Genomic DNA, 18,282 nt, shown 5'->3' with positions numbered 1-18,282 from the left:
GAAGCTTTTGTTTCTCATGGCTCTTCTATTTTTTAGTGAATTTGCAAATTGTCTTTATTTTTATTATTCTTCAATGAAGTATAATTTTCTGTTTTCTCATATAATTTTTTCCTCTCAACTGAAAGGCCATGCTGCTTTAAAAAAGGGAGGGGGTAAAGATTAAATTACCTGTATTTTATTTCTACAAACATATAGCTAGCTATAGTAATGATATTAGTAATAACATATTTTGTATTTAGCTTTATTGGCTGAGTTACATATAGAACTAGATTCTCAGAATAATTAATTTCACCTTGAAATTTAAAATTATTGTTTCAGCAACATCTACTCAGTTATTTTTTTTAGACACCAACTAATGAATGCTTCCTAGCATCTGATTGATTCTTAATGTCATCTTTCTTATATGTACCTTACTACAACCGCTTCAGCAGGTCCCGTGATCCTGGCTTGTTATGCAGGAGATTAGGCATTAATAGCCTGGTGTACTTAAGCAACCATGTCTCTGGACCAGTAGGAGTATTTAAGTGTGTTTTATTTTCGTAAGCTTTTCTTGGTTTCTCAAAGGCACTGGTGACCCCGCCCTTCACCCAAAAGTCAAGAATCACTGTCATTCAGTATGAATGTACTTTCAGATAAAAGTTTGTAGTTCTAAAGATGTTGATAGATCAAGAGCTCTAATTAACGCATTTTAGAGTAATACATCATAATATTGGGACCTTTCCCTGTGAACTTGAACCTCTTTCTCTTATAAGCACTATAAAAGTTGACCCTCTTCAGTAGCACCATCACAAGCAGTGTCATTCTCAGAGCTTATAGAGTGACAGACTGCATAAGAGTGAAGAGGTAGGGAGCTAAGGAGAAAAATTTCTCAGATGCGGGAGAGCATACTCATAACCGAGTTCCTAACTTGAAAGTTAATCCTTGTTTCAGAAGAAATTTATTTTTGTTTGGTTGCGGCAGCACTCTGTCCTTTATTTTCATTAAGGAACCAATATTAAGGACTACAGTATAGTAACAAGGAATCTTTGCATATGTGTAAAGAAGTGATAGCATCTAGGAAGGGAAATTGGGAGGCTGGGGGAAAGAGGATTCGGAAGGAGACAATACTGTACATCCTTTTAGACTTTCAATCTTGAACCATGGGAATATATTTTCTATTTTTAAGTATTCTAAGCTATAGCCCTCTCTGGTGTAGCCTGTTCCTTGAAATGTACTTCAATAAATCTTACTTTTTCTAATCTTGAAAATAAATAAAAATTTAAAAATAGTCTAAACACTGGTAAAAGTATATAGTATGACCAACATGTTTAAAAATGTGTGTGTGTGAAATATATATGAAATGATTTTTTAAAACCAATTTCCCCAAATATCTATTCATTTTAATTAACTTACCTCTATGTGTGAATATGTAAGTCCATGCCAAAATTTACTAACAGTAGAATGCCTGAGTCCATTCTACTACATAGATAGTGCTTATTAAAAATGCATTTGGTAGACCAAAAACCAAACATTGCATAAAGAAAAGTACTGTATCCTCAACAAGATTTGCAGACCGACAGCATGACTATAACACAGCATTAAGTTTCAGACAGCCTGTCTCTTCTTCCCCTTGATACCTATCTCTTAGGTAAAAAAAAGCCTAGGTGTGATAATGGTGTTTTTCCTTTGTTATTGCCATCAGACATTACCTCTGAGTTACCAGATGACTTTGCCAAAGATCTATAAAATCATTCAACACCTGATGAGCACAAAGTTACTATTTAAAATTCAAGATCCTCAAAGACTGAGATAGAAGGAGATGTATTAGCAGTATTCTATAGATGAAGCTAGGTCTTAGAGAAGTGGATCCAAATGATTTACCTGCCACCTTTGTAGCTTGTATTGGTCAGTAAGTGGTTTCTGAGTTGATAACACACCAGACTTGAATGACAGCATCATTCCCCAGTTCAAGAGGTATCCGGAGCCATTGTTTTTCTGTTTGAAGTATCCCAAAGCCGAATATTCGTAAGGAACGTTATATATTTAATGAGTCTAGAGATTTCTCAGCAAAAGTTCTATTAATGATTGTATAAACTTGTGAGGTTTTAAGCTCTAACATTAGGAAAGAACAGTTTGGGTTTTTATTTTGTGAATTTTGATAGTTTAAAAATTTGTTTTTGAGTGGATACTTTAAATTTTTCTAAAGATACAGAAGTGGTTACAAATCTCATTGTCATTCCCATTCCTACCCTCTTCAGAGGTATCCAGATGTATTCTGGATTACTTTTTGAAATTAGGTTAACTTAAATTTTTAGAAATTGTTATTTAAAAGTTAACAAGAAGTTTTAGGTTATTTCCAATTTCCTACTGAAAGTAATGCTGCAACAAATATTCTTATATGGATATCATTTCATACTGATACGTGAAATGCGAATGTACTTTAGAGATTCGTAAAAATAAAAGATCTGGGTCACGGAACATGCATTCTGAATTTTGTTAGTTGCTGCCCAGTCGCGCTCAGAAAACTACAGTTTACACTCCCACCCACAATGTGTAGAAAATGCCTGTTTCTCCAGGATCTTGCCAGCAGAGTTATCCATCTTTGAAATACTTAACTAGATAACAAGTGACATGTAAGTTACATTAGCTTGCATTTCTCATTTTAAATGAGACAAAAGTCTTTGCATATATTTGAAAACCATATCTATTTCTTTTTCTGTCAACTGTTTTTGCCCCCAGCCTGTTTTCTATTAGGTAAAAGTCTTGTCAACTTCTGGGAACTTTTTATATTTTAAGGAAGTTAGCTCTTGATCTTAGATATGTGTTGCGAATATTTCCTCATTTGTCTTTCACTTTGTTTATTTTTTAAAAAACATAGTTGAATTTATCTTTTTTTTTTAATGGCACCTGGATTTTATGTCTTGTTTAGAAATGCCTCTACAATTCCTAAAAGAAAATTCTGTAGATGGTTTTATTTTGACAGCAATCTTGAAATCCCATGTGAGATGTTTTTGTGAATTTTAATTCAGTGGTATCTTTTGCAGTTTTTCTATTTCATTTTCTCTCAATATTTCCAAAACAGTTTGGAAGAATGACCATGAGTTTCAATAAAAGTAACTTTTCCCAGTTTTACCTCAAGGAGATGTAGGTCATCTTCTCAGAAGCCAAAGTAATATTAGTGCCTTGTGTTCGGTCAGATAATTTGAGTGAGATGTAGTTGTTCTCCCTCTGGGCAGATTTCGATTCCTTCTGGGTTCTTGGATATTCCTCGGGTTGCTTGTTTTTTTTTTTATCTGTGTACTTTTAATGCATACTAGTAAATTATCTCTGTTTCAATTGTTAGATGAGTAATTGGGGAGCCAGACTGAGAATAAGTGTCACCACTGGCCTGGTCTTGAGTGCAGTCCAAGCTTCTTTTTAATCAAGTCAAGTGTGGACCTGATAATCTTATGTTTATGATCATTCCTTCAGGGGAGAATGTATTTTTCCTATTTGTATTCAGTATATATCACTGAATGGCTGCAATGTTTATATTAAACAGAGACTAGATAGTGTTAGCACCTTTTGTCCCAATTTCTTCATAGTTGAGATTGATAATCCTTGCCACTTACTACTTTTTAAAAAATATAATGAAGATTAGTGGAATATGGATCCTTCTAAAGAGCTTTGGTCTCCCACTCAGGTGCTCTGTAAATTGTCACTTGGCACATCACATAATCTAACTAATGAGAAATTAAAAGCTGATTAGTACAGTTTAAAGTGAAATATCTTTGGGTATTGTGTTGGTGACTTTCGATGGATTTGTTTATTCCTGTCAAGGTGATGAATATATGGGAGTCCATCAATTGCAGCACATTGGCAGTTTTTCTTTGGTCTTTATAGACTGGAATAAACAGCAAAGTTAATCTTATTACTAATAATACAGCAATTGCCTCTTCAAAACATTGAGAAAATAAGATGATTCAGTCAAGCTTAATTTTACTAATAGAAAAGAGAAAGTTTTGTCCTCATCCCAAATAGAACTTGAATTTTAGGTGAATTAATAATATTAGGAAGGAATTATTTAGCTTTAACTCACAGTCATTTGACAGGTGTTTGATCCTTGAAGGATTTGAGCTGCTTTTTAATGTTTCTTTAGATTACTCTTCCAAAATATGCTTATTATTTTTTCACCTGTATCTTCTTTATTACTCAACAATAGGTGAAAATCTTCACAGCTTATTAATTTTTTCCCCTCAAAGGAAACCAGTTGAATAGGAGGAAAAGAAATAAGAGTCATTATAGTTGTCAGTGGTTGCATGATAATTAGCCAATGTTTGGGATACATGTTCAGATTCCTATTATTTGAGGATCTTTTCAAGGGCATATGCTTTGTCTTTTTAAAAATTTTTAAAATGCTATTTTCCCACTTTTCTGTTTAATAGTTCTAAGAAAAGGGCTTGGTGAAAGAGGGCTAGAGCTTATGAAACAGTTAATTTTCAATTTTACATTATTTGAGGTTCCAGATCGAATTGTGCGTTTGAACACACTCATAATGCAGAGAATTCCTGTGAATGTCAAAGGAAATTTCCTGTATATATGCCCAAAAATATGGTCTCAGCCTGTGAAAGGACAAATTCTCTAGTAGAATCAGAAAACCTGTAGGACATTTATGTCCGACATTTGAAGGTGGGGAAAAGGCATAAACATACTAGACCCATATCTGCTGAAACTACTCTGTTAAGCTTTATGACAATATCTGCAAATTAAAGGAACTTCAATACACATTTTTTGTCCCTTCAAAGTTTTTATAACAACTCTGGTATGAGAGGTGGCCATGTTCCACATCTTTTCTTCTAATGACAGCTAATTGAAATGCAGGGAGTGTGCTTATGCTTTATTTTTCTATGTCTGAAATGTCATGGTAGGCTATCAGGGGTGCGATGTGAACTTTTATGAACTAACATCCCTCTTCACAATATCTTGCCAGTTCTGACTATTGGATGAAATACTCTGCATACAGGTGACCTTTTAAATCTCAGCACCAATGACATCATAGTAAGATATGAAGGATAAAAACCCAGTGATAAAGCCAAATGGCCCATTTTTACCCTTGTGAGGCTCTCATCTAATGGAATTTAGTTTTCCAAGCTAGACAAAGACTTCTCAGTGGAGAACCACTCCATCTAGGTCGGGGATGGCTAAGTGGGTTATCTTTATCAGCTGTCTTTTTTGTCTTCCATGCCAGATTAATCTTACTAATATAGGATTGAGTCTACTTTGTAGTTCATGGAAACTTTTTTACTTTAATGTAGAAAGGCCACGGCTAGGAAGGAAGCATATTTCCATTGCTTTGCAGATGGACACCCACAAAATATGTGTGTAAGATGTGTGTTAGCAACGCTCATGGGGTTTTAAAGTGAGTGTTCTCCAGGTAAATTTTTCATTCAGTAATTTGGAACCAGAACTGGAAATGGTTTTCTCAAACCCAAAAGGAAATTATGCAGGGATCTGGTGGGTATTTTGCACTGTTTTCCACTTGTATCTGTTGTTTCTGCGGTGTGTGTAGTATAGGGAGAGAAATTAGCCTCATTGGTTGTCTCCGTGTTTCTTTCTCTCCTCAGATGCAGACAGACATGCCGAACTATCTGGAAGTCCACTGAAAAGCAAAAGCACTAGGAAACCTTTGGCATGCATCATTGGGTATTTAGGTGCGTATTTGCTGATAGAGGACAAACTCAAAGAACAATTTCTGTATCTTATAAATAGTTGGCTATTCTAAATTGACATGCCTCAACTAAATTCAAGCCTTTCAAATAGCTGAGATTGGATACTTTCATATGCATAATCAATTTCTTCTGTTTTAGAAACTTCTACTACCAAAATACAAGACACACCAGTTATGATGTGTTTACTTTTTCCAAAAAAAGTTATTGAATAAAAATGCAATGTATGTTTATGGATATATATACAGATTAAGCAAAAAGAGGAAAATAAGAATCAATAAATTATTAGAGGATGAATGGTCTTAATATTTTGATTTAGATCCTTCCACTATTTCCAACTCTTAGAGGATTGGTTTATTTTTTTTTTTAAATACAATAAAATTGATTTTTAACCTACCTTTAAAAATATTTAGTTTTGATGTGCCAATTAAGGTTACGTTGAAAGGCGAGCATTTTTATTGCTTTCTGAAAGTTGCCAAATGATGGTTCCATTTACATGTTGAAATATCACAGTTAAGGTATAGTATAAACAATTACTAGGCAATAACCTCTTTTCCTTTTTTCTTTTTTTGCAAAGTTTTAAGAGAAATAATTTATAAAATAATGGTTCCTAATATACCTAAAAGCTATAATGGCATGTTTTTGTGCTAATATTCTTACTTTTTTATTTTCTCGGTAAAAATGAAATATGTACTTAGAATTGCATTGAACTTTATTGCTGTCAGAATTTATAGTTATGAAGTGTTCAAACTTCAGACATCCAATCTTTTAAAAATCAAAGTGTAGCCTTGAGCTTGGTATATTATCTGGACCTCATCAGAGCCTGCTAGGAGTCAGAAGCTCACAGCTGCCTCTTTGATATTATTCTGCCACCTTATTTCTTATTTTATTCTTCAGAGGCTAAAGGGTTGCTTTAATAGCCCCTGAAAATATCACATGGTTATCATAGGTATGACTTAGGTCATGGTGGTTAAGTCCTTGAAGTTTGTTGTCTGTCTTCCCTTGCAGGACCTAATCCTAGAAGCCCCTTCTCACCTGTAAGGGAAAGTTTCTGATCATAAAAAAGAGAATATGACATTGCATATTAGCATTTCCACAGGTAATTGTGTATTCCCCTGTGGGGAAATTGTTCTCTGTCCCTAGTCAGATAAGCCAAAGATGAATAAGGTAATGCCAAGACAAATAAGGCCTTGTCCTCAAAAACCTTAGGCTACTGGGGAAGCACACAGGTCAGGACAGCTAAACAGAGGATTGGATCGTATAAAAGAATTACAGGTAATGTGCATTGGGCACTTGGGGGAAGGAGTAGTTATTTCTGATGAGTGTTAGGGCAGCCTAACACTGAAGAAAGTAATATTTGATCTCAGCCTTGAAAGATATGTAGGATTTGAACAGATAGAAAAAAAGTAAAGAATATTTTTCCCCTTATGAGGCCAAGAAATCCAGATAAACAAAGCCTTCAATGAGTCAAGGACCTGAAAATGTCAAGGAATGCAGGTTGGCTGGTCTGATTGGAGCACAGAGTGTAGAGGTTGTAATGAAAAATGAGGTTGGCAGATGGCTAATGCTATGTTAAAAAAAAAAATCACTTGATCCATTCCTAAATTTTGGCAAGTGTAGGATTTTGACCAGAACAAGATGTAGTAATTCTAATAATCCTAATGGCTCTTCCTAAATTTCAGTAAATGAGGCTGATATGCTGGCCCTCACCTGATATCCTGGCTTGTGCATAGTTGGCACACTGGGGTTTGAGTGAGCAGGTTTAGCTTTGGAGAAGAGATTGCCCAGTAATAGACTGAGGTCCTTAAATGTAATTCCCGCAGTATGGCAATTTCTGTCCATCGACTCTGTCCAGAAAGTACAAGCAATTCTGGGCTATGCAGCTAACAACAACATACTTCATGCAAACACGCATATGCCACATACACATTATGGTTTTGTGATTTACCCTCAGTTGAAGCTTTTTATCTACTGCCTCTTGACCCTAGTTTTGGTTTGGTGTCAGATTTCATCTACATCGAAATGATCTGGGCCAGGAGTGATCTACTCTGGTCCTATACCCTGGTCACAGAGCCAGAGGAGGATCCTGTTTTTCAGAAAGCTCTTCCACAGCAGACATGCTGCATGCTAAGTTCTGGTTTGATAGAACACAGAGGCAGTTTTCTCTGAGGCTACCTTTCCAGATAACTTTTGAATTTCGAATACCTTGAAAGTCAGATGCCTTATTTTTACTTAGTAAATCTCGTGTTAAGTGATCTTCTATAGTGTTTTTTTTCTTCTTCTTCTTGTACTCACAACATGAAGCTCAGACCCCAGCTAGCAGGGAAGAACCAGCTCACTTTTGATAAGTAAAGCAGCCATGGTAACAGCACTTGAAGCTGATTAATTATGCAAGTCCTTGAGAAAACAGGCTGGCTCATAAGGAACTGACTCTCAGCTCATTAAGAAATAAGATGTGTGTCTATTAGCCGGTGAAGTTCATGCAGAGATTTTTAATGCCGTGTTCTGAGCTGAGAAACCTTTTTTCCCCCTGTCAGAGATCCATCCTTCGAAGAAACCTAATGTAATTCGATCTACACCAAGCCTGCAAACCCCAAGTACCAAGAGGATGCTAACCACCCCGAACCACACATCCCTGAGCATTTTGGGGAAAAGAAACTACAGTCATCACAATGGCCTAGATGGTATGTAAGCCCAGGAATTCCAGGGGCTCTCTTGATAGACCAGAGCCCCTCTTCCCTCACCTGCCAGGGCATCATATGCCAAGTCCAAGAATGTATAACAAACAGGTTCTTCCACTCCCCGATTGAACTAAATGTGTGGTAAGGGAGATAAGAAGGAAGACAGCCATGAGCCACAGTGAAGACATGTGCTAGGTGATATTGCTCCATCTCTTCAGGAGGCACCTTTTTTGCTCACTTTTCCTCTTAGGAGGCTTGTTTGGAGATGAAGTCTGTAGCAGGTTGCCTCTGCTGGGTAATAATGTTCTTGCTGTGATGCATACTCACTGCTCATTTATGTTTTCCTGAGCAGAAGGGATTATTTCGCCTTCTGTCAGAGACAGCAGTGCTCTCTGGGGGTTCTTCAGCACTCCGTGGATCATTTTGAATTTGGCATTTGTCCCCTACTTCTTTCACCTTATAATTTTTTTAATTGTTCAGGGGTTCCACAAGTCATGAAAGGAATTGCCTGGGTGATGTCCTAAATACAGAAATAATAATTTGTTTGAAATGGAAAAACAGAACTATCGCCTCTTATCCAAAGTACTTCTCTTGGGATTGGCCATATATAATGGCTCTTCAGGTGGAACTGAATTATATTTCCATTTAGACTATAAACACAAGCATAATAAATCACCTAGGCAGTATATATTGTTCATTTCAATAGTCCTGGAGTTTGAAACTATCTTGATTGTTTAAATGTTGGCATTTATTTATGAATAAAACTCTCTCTAGGCTTTTCATGTCTATAGAAATCGAAATTTCTTCAGCAATAGTAAATTATTTATAATGAGGCCTTTGAGCAAGGATGTAAAATAGACTTTCTAGTAATAATTTCCTGTGGTTGCGGTTTTTTCCCAGTATAAATTTTGATGGCCATAGTGATGTCGAAATGAATTAAAAAATGAGGGTAAGGAGTTTGTTTTGCATTTATAGACTATCAATATGGTGTAGACATGGCTTTCAAGAATTTAGCTACACAGTAGGTTTGCAGACATTACTTCCTTGCAAATGAGAACTTTGGCTATCTTTGCTACAATATGCCTGATGTCTAGTCAGCAGAAGACCAAGGAAGGGTTGTGTCAAAACATGGAGATTGGATTTCTTTCCAGCTTTTCTTTGCCCACAGCCTGGGGCCTCTGGATTCAGGCTTAAATGGAATCATGAATCTTTCTTTTCCATCTCATCACCTCCCTGGCCTCTCTAGGTTTATAGTCCTACTGCAGAAAGCAAAAAGTAAGTTCTGGCTCATTTAAGATATATATTCTTTATGGTAAAAAAGACTTTTCTAACTGATGTCGGAATAGCAGCTTTCAAGTATCTTTTCCCACTGGCACCCATGGCCATGGCCATTCTGGGTCCCAATTCTGCATAGCAACTCCTGTTGCTCCTTCCTGGAATCACAGATACCTGTCTCATTAGAATTTCTTTGGGGAAAAAAAAAAATGCTACCTGGTAGTGTTCTCTCTAGGGCTGTTTGTCCCTTTTCTTTCTAAACGGATCCTGCTACAAGGTCATTGCTTCTTTGCCCTGATCAGGAGGAATGGACAGGGCATACAGTGAATCCCTGGCATTATGTTAACTGAGACCTTCAGCCTTGTTGAGGAAAAGATACTCGTTTCATTTGCTGAAGAGATCTAGCTGTTGAAACACTTTTCTTCAAGACCCATATTTGTCTGTGCTCTCCTGTTACGATATAGAGAGGAAAGCTGATGACATGTGCCTTACCCATGTTATCTATTTGAGTCACATGAAAGAAGGTTCTAGGAGGTCAAGAAATTTATATGTTTTGCATAATATTGTATCTCTACTGCCTAGCACAGTGCCTGGATCTTAGCAGATGCTCAATAAATGTTAATCGAATAAATTAGTGATTGAGAAGAATTAAACCTAGAGAGAGGTGAATTAATATTTCTGAAGTTATCAGGTACCACATAAATGGATATGGATTCCCACTGAGATGTGACTGATTTCAGAGTCTGCTCTTTTAACTGCTATTGTAACCGAATTGGTGGCTCTCAACTGCACTGTATTAGATGGGCAAAGTAGACACTAAAGGAGACATTATTTTAACAGCTAATAAAGGAAATCAATATGACAGATATTGGAGGTCAGAACAGGTAAATGGGGAATATGGGGGTAGTGGAGGTGGCATAGAAAGCAGCCACCATCTCTAGGGTTGGGAGAGCAGAAGGAAGAGATTGGGGTCCTCACAAGCTAGAAGTTCAAGAATAGCCCTAAGGAGCTGGAACTAGGATCCCTGAGGAGAAGGCGCTGTTCTGTTGGTGCTGGCCTCTCTCAGGAGATGTGAGGAGGCTGGTTCTGGGAGTGTAAAGTAAAGCTGAGAACTGGAACAAACTCTTGCTGCCATTTGGTCATGCAGAACAGGAAGAAGCAAGTCCCTTCTCCATCCTCCAGCCTTCAGGCACCCTCTAGCAGCCCCTGTTGATGTAACAGGGAGCCTGATAGCTAAAGAGAAATGTGTTTTTTGAATTCCAGCCCCAATATTATAAAGCTGAGCTTGGATGGACGGATGTGGAGCTGAGAGAGAGGAGTATAGCAGAAATAAACATTTTGGAAAATGTCCTCATTTTTGTATTCACAGTGGACATTTTGCTTGGGATAATAGGTCCGTTTCTTATTTGGGGGGCGGGCAGATGGGGGTATGTAGGATCCTGACTAACCTGAATTTCCAAGGTGAACTCAAAATACCAGGAAAAATGTCAGGCTAATAGTGAGTTTTCATGGGATAAATGCTATCATATACTGGAATTGATAGATACAAACTCATGGGAGAAAGACTTTCCTCGTGTTATTCAATAATAAAATCAATTAACGTTACCACGTAATTATCAGTATGTCAGATAGATGGGCACACTAAACAGCATGTTGATGGCCAGAACTAATTTAACTGGGGGGAAAAAGAAAAACTGAAATATGCAGGTCTCTCAGCTTCAGGGCTTCCTGTCCCCTTCTCAGTGGCTTGCTGTTTTCACTCACCCTTTATCTTCTTCAGGTGGAAGTTCTTGACGATGAGAAGAGTGTCCGGATTTCTGCCCACAGAAAGGATTTTCCCTGACATTTTAAAAAAATGGTGGACAGCTTCTTATTGTCTTTCTGAAAGTCACTGTCTTCCACTTGGCCCTGGCCCTTCGAAGGCTCTGGTGTGATTGGTGGCTGGGAGTCAGCACTCTGTATGCTCTGTTCCACATCACCCATGGCACCAGGCCACACACGGACCTTTGTGATAACCCCAATGGGACTTAGACACTGAGTGTGAAGATAAAAATCTGTATGTATAGAAGTTTCATTATTTGGGGTCAGTAATGATAGGAAGAGTAAAGTTTCAAAATTTAGACCTACCTAGTGCCTTATCAGTCTCCCTACAGTTTAGTCTCTCCCCTTGGGCTGTTGGTCCCATCAACTGCCACATGCAGTAGTGGCGCTTTCTAAATCTTGTCTCCTCTTTTTCTGACTTACAGATGCTTTGATGACATTTTTATCACCAGCAAACCAAGTACCTACTACACTTGGCCTACTTGGTTAACTCTCAGTATCTGTGAGTAGAGAAGGCCCTGAGGTCAGGGATGGATGAGCCATTCCTAGAAAGTCTTTCCATGTCTGAGAGCACAGAAGACAGGGCAGCAGGGGAGACAGAATTTGTCTGTGCCACGGGGCAAAAAGGACATCTGAGTGTTTGAAGTCAGATGGGATTAACTGCTAACTTCTCTGACTGTTTCCTTTGTGGCCTTGGATGAATCACTTGGTTTCTTTAAACCTGTTTTTTTCCTCCGTAAAGCACAGATTTTATTTGCCTTAATGGAGCTGTTATAATGATTAAAAACTCTTTACCTACTTTATATGACTTGATCTTCTAAACATTTTATGAGCTAGGTGTTAAAACCTGCATTTTATAATGAAAAAAGAAAAATGAATGCAGCTCAGAGAGATTCAGGGATTTGCCCAAAGTCACACTATTAGTAAATAGCAGAGATGAGATTTAAACTTCAAATCGTGTTGTATCCACTGAATGAATAAGGACCTACATCTGTGTGTTATGTGCAGCATGTACCTGGAAGATGTTTATGTTTTCTATGTATAGAGGATGGATATGTGCTTGTAAATATAGAGAGGAATGTAGTGGGTATTTTTCCTTGGTCAGACTATGAAGTACAAACCATCATTGTGTAATCAAAGCTGTCACCTTCGTTTCCTGCCTCTGTGAAGCTCCTCTGCTCATAGTATGTTCCATCCTTTTTTCTGGAACTTAGGGCATAGGAGCTATTCTAGTGTCAGGAGGGGAGAAAAAAGGAAGAAGAGAAAGTTCACAGAATCACCTAAAGGTGAATGTGTTTAAGTTAAGTTATATGCTCTTCCCAGCACTGACTACCTTAGAGTAGATGTTCACTAAGTGTTAAGACTCCATCCTCTCCTTTAAAGTAGAGCTATTATTAAAGTTTCATTCCGAAAACGTTTAAGATATCAACCAAAGTTTTTGTAGTCATATGTGAATTGTATATATATAAAACGTCAATCCTTTTCTTATAACTACATTGATTTCTTACCTAAGAGTATGATTCTCAAAAAATGAATCATGAGTTTGCTTGAAGGTAAGTGATTGCACATTAGAGGGGCTTAGTAGCTATAAAGTGAAATTACCCTTGATTAAGTTATATAGAGTATTGAAGACCAGAAGGTATGTTTACAGAGAGGGCTCATTTAGCTTCCTGCAGGCCCTCGTATTTAGAGACCCTACAAGCAGAGGGGGCCGAATATCATGATCCTGAGACAGCAGAATCATTTTCAGAGTGAAGGCTGATTAAAAAAAAAAACTCAAGAAAGGAGAGAGGCAGGTGAGCTGTACAAGCATCTCTCATTCCCTTCTGACCCCCTAAGATCCCCCTGGGTTGCTCCCTAGTGTTGGATGCTTGAGTTTTGGTCAGTCAGTGGATCTTTTATTCCACTGCTCTGAGACAAGATGACTACATGCTGTGTCTCCATCAGTGCGGATCCTTGAGAACAACTTCTGTTGTGTGGTGATACAGACCAGAGTTAGGGCATCTGAGCCAAGGAAATTGATGAATTTTACAATAAGCTTCTTTTTAATCTGCTCTCCTCTGGCTTACTTCCCCCTGGGGTATGTGAGTACACAGTAAATCTAGTTATTTTCTTTATTTGTTTTCTGCATTGGATAATATCATTTCTCTCTGTCTCCCATGTAGAGGGTATCTAATGTGGATGCCTCTAAGTAAAATATTATGATCTGGAGTGTGAAGACTGTCCTTTTGATGACTTGTTTCTGAAATCAGTGATTCAGCAGTAACCAACTGCGTGCATCCCAACCCTGGGAGATGGGGTAGTGGTGAGGGTCATTGTACCAGTGAGAGAGCTCTGGGAGTGCATCTGCTGTCTTTGCAAATCCCAGTAAAAATAGACTGCCAGGAACAGCTGATGGCACTTCTAGGCATGCTTCAGCCTAGCTGCCTTCTGTCAGAATTTTTATGCCATTTCCAAAGATTACAGTTTTTTTGCATCTCCTAAAACATCGTTTATGGAAGAACATCGAGGGCCCCTAGACTCACTTCTGGTCTCCGTATCTAAAGGTGTAATGTTCTATAACCTGGTTAAATATATAAAGGTACCTTCAAGCTTTTTTGTTTTGTTTTGTTTTGTTTTGTTTTCAGTGTAATGGATCATAATGGCCCCAGGGTTTATTGAATGTGAAGCAATTAGAGCACCTTAACTATCTAGAGAGTTTAAGGATTGTTGAAGTATTATCTGAATGCAATACATGTTCTCTCACTCTGTGAAGCCTTGGGGTGGAGGTTGTAGAGGAAGACAGACCCAAGTGCATTAGGTATGAGTAAGCCACAACTTGGTGTTTGGGTATATTCTGGTAGGATGCCAAACTGGCCACTCTGGGACCACTGAGTTTACTAATATCAGAGTTTCTCCTAGAGAATACTTCTTTCCTGTCCCTGAGGAAAATACTAGCGTCTGAGCCTGTAAGAGGTCTAGACCTAAGATCCTCTCAATAGTATGGAGGTCTTAGAAGAGTGACAAAAGTCCAAGACTCAAGGGTCCTCAGCTCTGGCCTCTTCAGAAGTGTCTCTATTTACCTGAAAGGGCCATTACAGGAAACCTTTTTAACCAGCCTATTCCTATGTACTCCATTCCCAGTGACATGTAGAGAACCTCTGAGAAAAAAAAAGTGAACCTCTATCTTGAGAGCTGGGTCCTAAGTTTTTTGGGAGAGGTATAGATGCTTGGGAAAGGAAAGGGAAGAAACTGCAGAGGGAGGCGATTGGGTCCCTGAGAAACACTCTTCTTTGGAAGAGGTTCAACTCATCCATCAAAAGAACAGACACAAATGTCTGAGCAAGCCATCGGGACATAGGTATTAGATCTTGATGCCCCAGGGAAGTAAAGACCAACCCCAGAAACCAATTGATTTAAGCATCCCCCTGAGCACTGGGATTCTGCAAAGAGCTAGCATATCTCCTCACCTAAAACTATGGCCCATGTGAAGAAGGTAGGTATGAACCAGGACGTCAGATCCTGAACTACTGTGGGGAGAGGGTTGCTTTGAAACTGGAGCAGGTGAATTTAGCACTAATAGAAGAAAGCACAATTTACCATGGCAGATCAGACACTTGAGAGATTATTACACGTAGCTCTTCTGGCAGATGGCTTAATTCCATAGGGGTTTGGACAAACGAATGCCAGGGGCCATCTTCTATCCCCGCAAAAAGAGAGGCTTCTGAGAGATAATGACACATATATAACCCTTAATTTAGACACTAAAGAGGACAGTATGCTCTTACTGGGCTGGACGGAGAACGGGCAGCTTGGTGTAGTAGGAAAAACTGACTTGAATTAAGAAGATCTGAGTTCAAATCCTGACTCCTCAATTTATTTGCTGTGTGACCTTGACTAAGTTCCTAACCTTTCTCACCCACATAAGGTTCTGGTTAAAGTTAAATAAGGCTATTACATAATCTACAGTAGGCTCAATAAAACAAAGTTTAGCCTGAGTCCTAAACTAATTATGTGTTTGTTTGTTTTTTAAATTTAACACATATTTACTGAGCCGTATCAAATACTAGGCTGTGTATATATATCTCCCTTATTCTAGAAAGGCTCATGAAGTGAAGGCGCAGCTCTGCTCCATCCTGCAGACCTTCCTCAGGATGGCGGGAGGCTGTGAAGGTGAGCGTCCCTGTGTCTTCTCTTGGTTGCAGAGTGGCGTGCATGGTGGGAGAGAATATCTGAGTACTGCCTTGGACCGAGCATCTGATTCCATCTCAGGAAACAACCCCCACTTCCCTCTTAGCCGCTTTCTTAATAACCAACCAAAGCTTTCACAACCTACTGAGTAATACCAGGTGGTGATGATATGGTTTGCAGCCACTTCTGCTTTTTCATTTACTCGTTTCTACTGAGAGTCTATAGGTGCCCAACTCTGGGACAGGAGAGTTGAAGGTCTTTGGGAGAAGTGGAGGGAGTGGGAATAAGGAACATCGTGATATTGTGGGTATTGAGGTTCTTTCCCCTCCTCAAAAAATTGTGCTCCAAGCGTGTGAGTGCCCATATCATTATGATTAATTATGGTTACCTCAGATCAGGCTGTGCCTCCTCCAGCCAGTGGTGTTCTCCATTCCTTAGCATCTGGTCACAGAAGTTCCACAATGTCATTTTGATAAACATATGAGTACTTGCCAGGTGTGCCGTAGCCCCTTGCCAGTGATGACTAAATCTGCCCATCCAAAACCAAGCTTTAAGGATACTTCAGTATCATTCACATATTTTCTTGGCCTTAATTAAACTTTCCATTGGTTCAGCCTTTAACTACATTGTGAACTTCTATTTCAGTTCATGCCCAACTCCTTTCCTCGAAGGTTGTGATGGTGGTGGTGGGAGGGCTAGCTCCATCCTTCCTCTCACCTTGCCTCCACCATGCAACTCGTCTAACTTTGACCCCGTTTCTTTGCTTTTCCAGAACTCACATGCTGCGTGTCAGACTGAGCTATCCCTGTTTCATCCTATAATCCAAGACTTGCTACACTGTCCTGCTGATGTTCACAGCCATGCCTGAGAAGGAGGCAGCCCCATTCCCAGTCCATTTCAATGGGAGACCCCCATATGCGCCCCATGGAGCCTGGATGGGGCAGGGGAAGAAACTGTAGGCGTGCAGGTCCCAAAAGATGAGTCTCCGTGTGAGAATCTGTGTCACCTCGCTTTCCTCTCAGAGACCTCGCTGTCCCAGCGGGACCTGCCCAAGAAATGAGGGGACGAGGGAGCCACCCCGCCTCCTTCCTTCTCCAGCACTGCGCCCCCTGGGCACAGTAGCTCCCGGCGCCGTGGAGCAGCTGAGCGCTCAGAGCCCCTGCTGCCCTGCATGCGTCAGCTCTGTCCTAAGCTGTATGAGCGTGTACAGGAAGGACATGGCATCTTTCTGAGGATTCTCCCTGACACATGTGCCAGTGCTTATGCAGTTCACAATATTTCCCCCGTCCTTGCTCTTCCTGTCCCTGGCTTTTTTTCAATAGGCTTCATACTTATTTTTTTTTTTATGGAGGAATTTTCCTCTTTGCCCCCTCCATTCTGTATTTGACCCTCCTCCTCTACCCCTCCAAGGAACGGAATGACCTGAGGTTCTGACAAATGATAAGAAAACTGTCATTGGTAAGCCTGCAAACTCTTCCTATCATCTGTATTTTGTCGTTGAAGAGAGACTAGTGTTCTACTTTGATCTGCTTGGTCCTAGATACCTCCCACAGGAGCGGGTGTTTAAACTGAGCCAAGCTGTGTATCACTGTGACAAGCCATTTGCATACTGTCCTGTTCCCTTACAGCCAGACCAGCTGATAAGGAACTGCATCTGGGTTGGTCCTTTAGCAAGTCATAGATCACCCAGGTTTATTTCAAGCAGATGGAATCTGTTTGGCTTAGCAGGGTGAAGTGACAGAGCTGTGTCTGCAGGTGAGTCTATGAGTAGGATGCCATGAGTCCCCACCCTTTCAGCTCAAAGGCCCCCGGAGACCTGCCTGCAATCCGGTTTCCACCAGCTTGGGCTCTTCCTGTCTGCTCTCAGCACCAGCCCTTGCTGGCATCATAGGCCAGCTGCTCTGCGGCTTCATACACACAGCCGCAGGGACAGGAATAACTTAGCGCCCCATTGGCTACCCTAGCACACATGAATCTGGCCACTCCCTTACCATGCAGGCTGCAGGGCCCAGGGTCACAGCACCGTGAAAGACAACTAGAGTTTGGCCTCCCGGCCGTCCCTGGGATCTGCAGCTGGGAGGTAGCCGGATGGCTGATCGTATGTACCCCAAACAGCCAGGTGGTTGCAGAACAGAGTGGCTACAATTGAGTTGACCCCTTTCCCCCACCACTCTCCCGTCCCATCCCCAGGCAGAGTGAGGTGCCACTGAAATGGCGATCCACTCTAGATATCCAGATCCTCAGAGCTGCGTTCAGCTCAGCAAAGAGAATGCGATGTTGCTGGCTGAAGGCGATGCTCGGAGCTTGAGCTGCCTTTAATGTTTGCGGTTTTGCAGTCTTCGTGGCTTCTCTTCTGAGGAGGAGTTGGTTCTCATCTTAGGCTTTTGCGGGGGTGACCTGGGGATGTTCTCACCACTGCCAACTCTTGGAGCTATTCTGAGTCTTGGCTTGGGGCCCCGAGGGTGGGCCTGTGTCAGAGGTGCTCAGGGCTCAGGGAAGAGGTGGCAGACATTGCCTTTAGGGTTCCCCACAAAGCAGCCCCTTCGGAAAAGACCCAGGGAGAGGAGGTAACTGGCTGTCCACATTACATGCCACGTGGTGTATACTTCTCTAAAGAAGGAGGCTGGGATAGCTGTCTCTGTGCCCCTGCC

At 40.1% G+C, this 18,282-nt stretch overlaps 1 long non-coding RNA gene across 1 annotated transcript; it reads left to right on the top strand.

Annotated features, from left to right (window-relative positions):
• The first annotated feature begins 5,460 nt into the window (after positions 1-5,460).
• LOC112477909 lies at positions 5,461-17,102 on the top strand. The gene is made up of 3 exons (XR_003045667.1): positions 5,461-5,669; positions 8,222-8,368; positions 16,404-17,102. It is a non-coding gene; the product is annotated as an uncharacterized LOC112477909 (long non-coding RNA).
• Positions 17,103-18,282: the final 1,180 nt, after the last annotated feature.

This window comes from Pteropus alecto, unplaced genomic scaffold (assembly GCF_000325575.1).
Source record: "Pteropus alecto unplaced genomic scaffold, ASM32557v1 scaffold131, whole genome shotgun sequence".
Taxonomy (NCBI): Eukaryota; Metazoa; Chordata; class Mammalia; order Chiroptera; family Pteropodidae; genus Pteropus; species Pteropus alecto.
The sequence above is the reverse complement of the archived record's forward strand: the minus strand, read 5'-3'. Positions and strand labels throughout refer to the sequence as shown.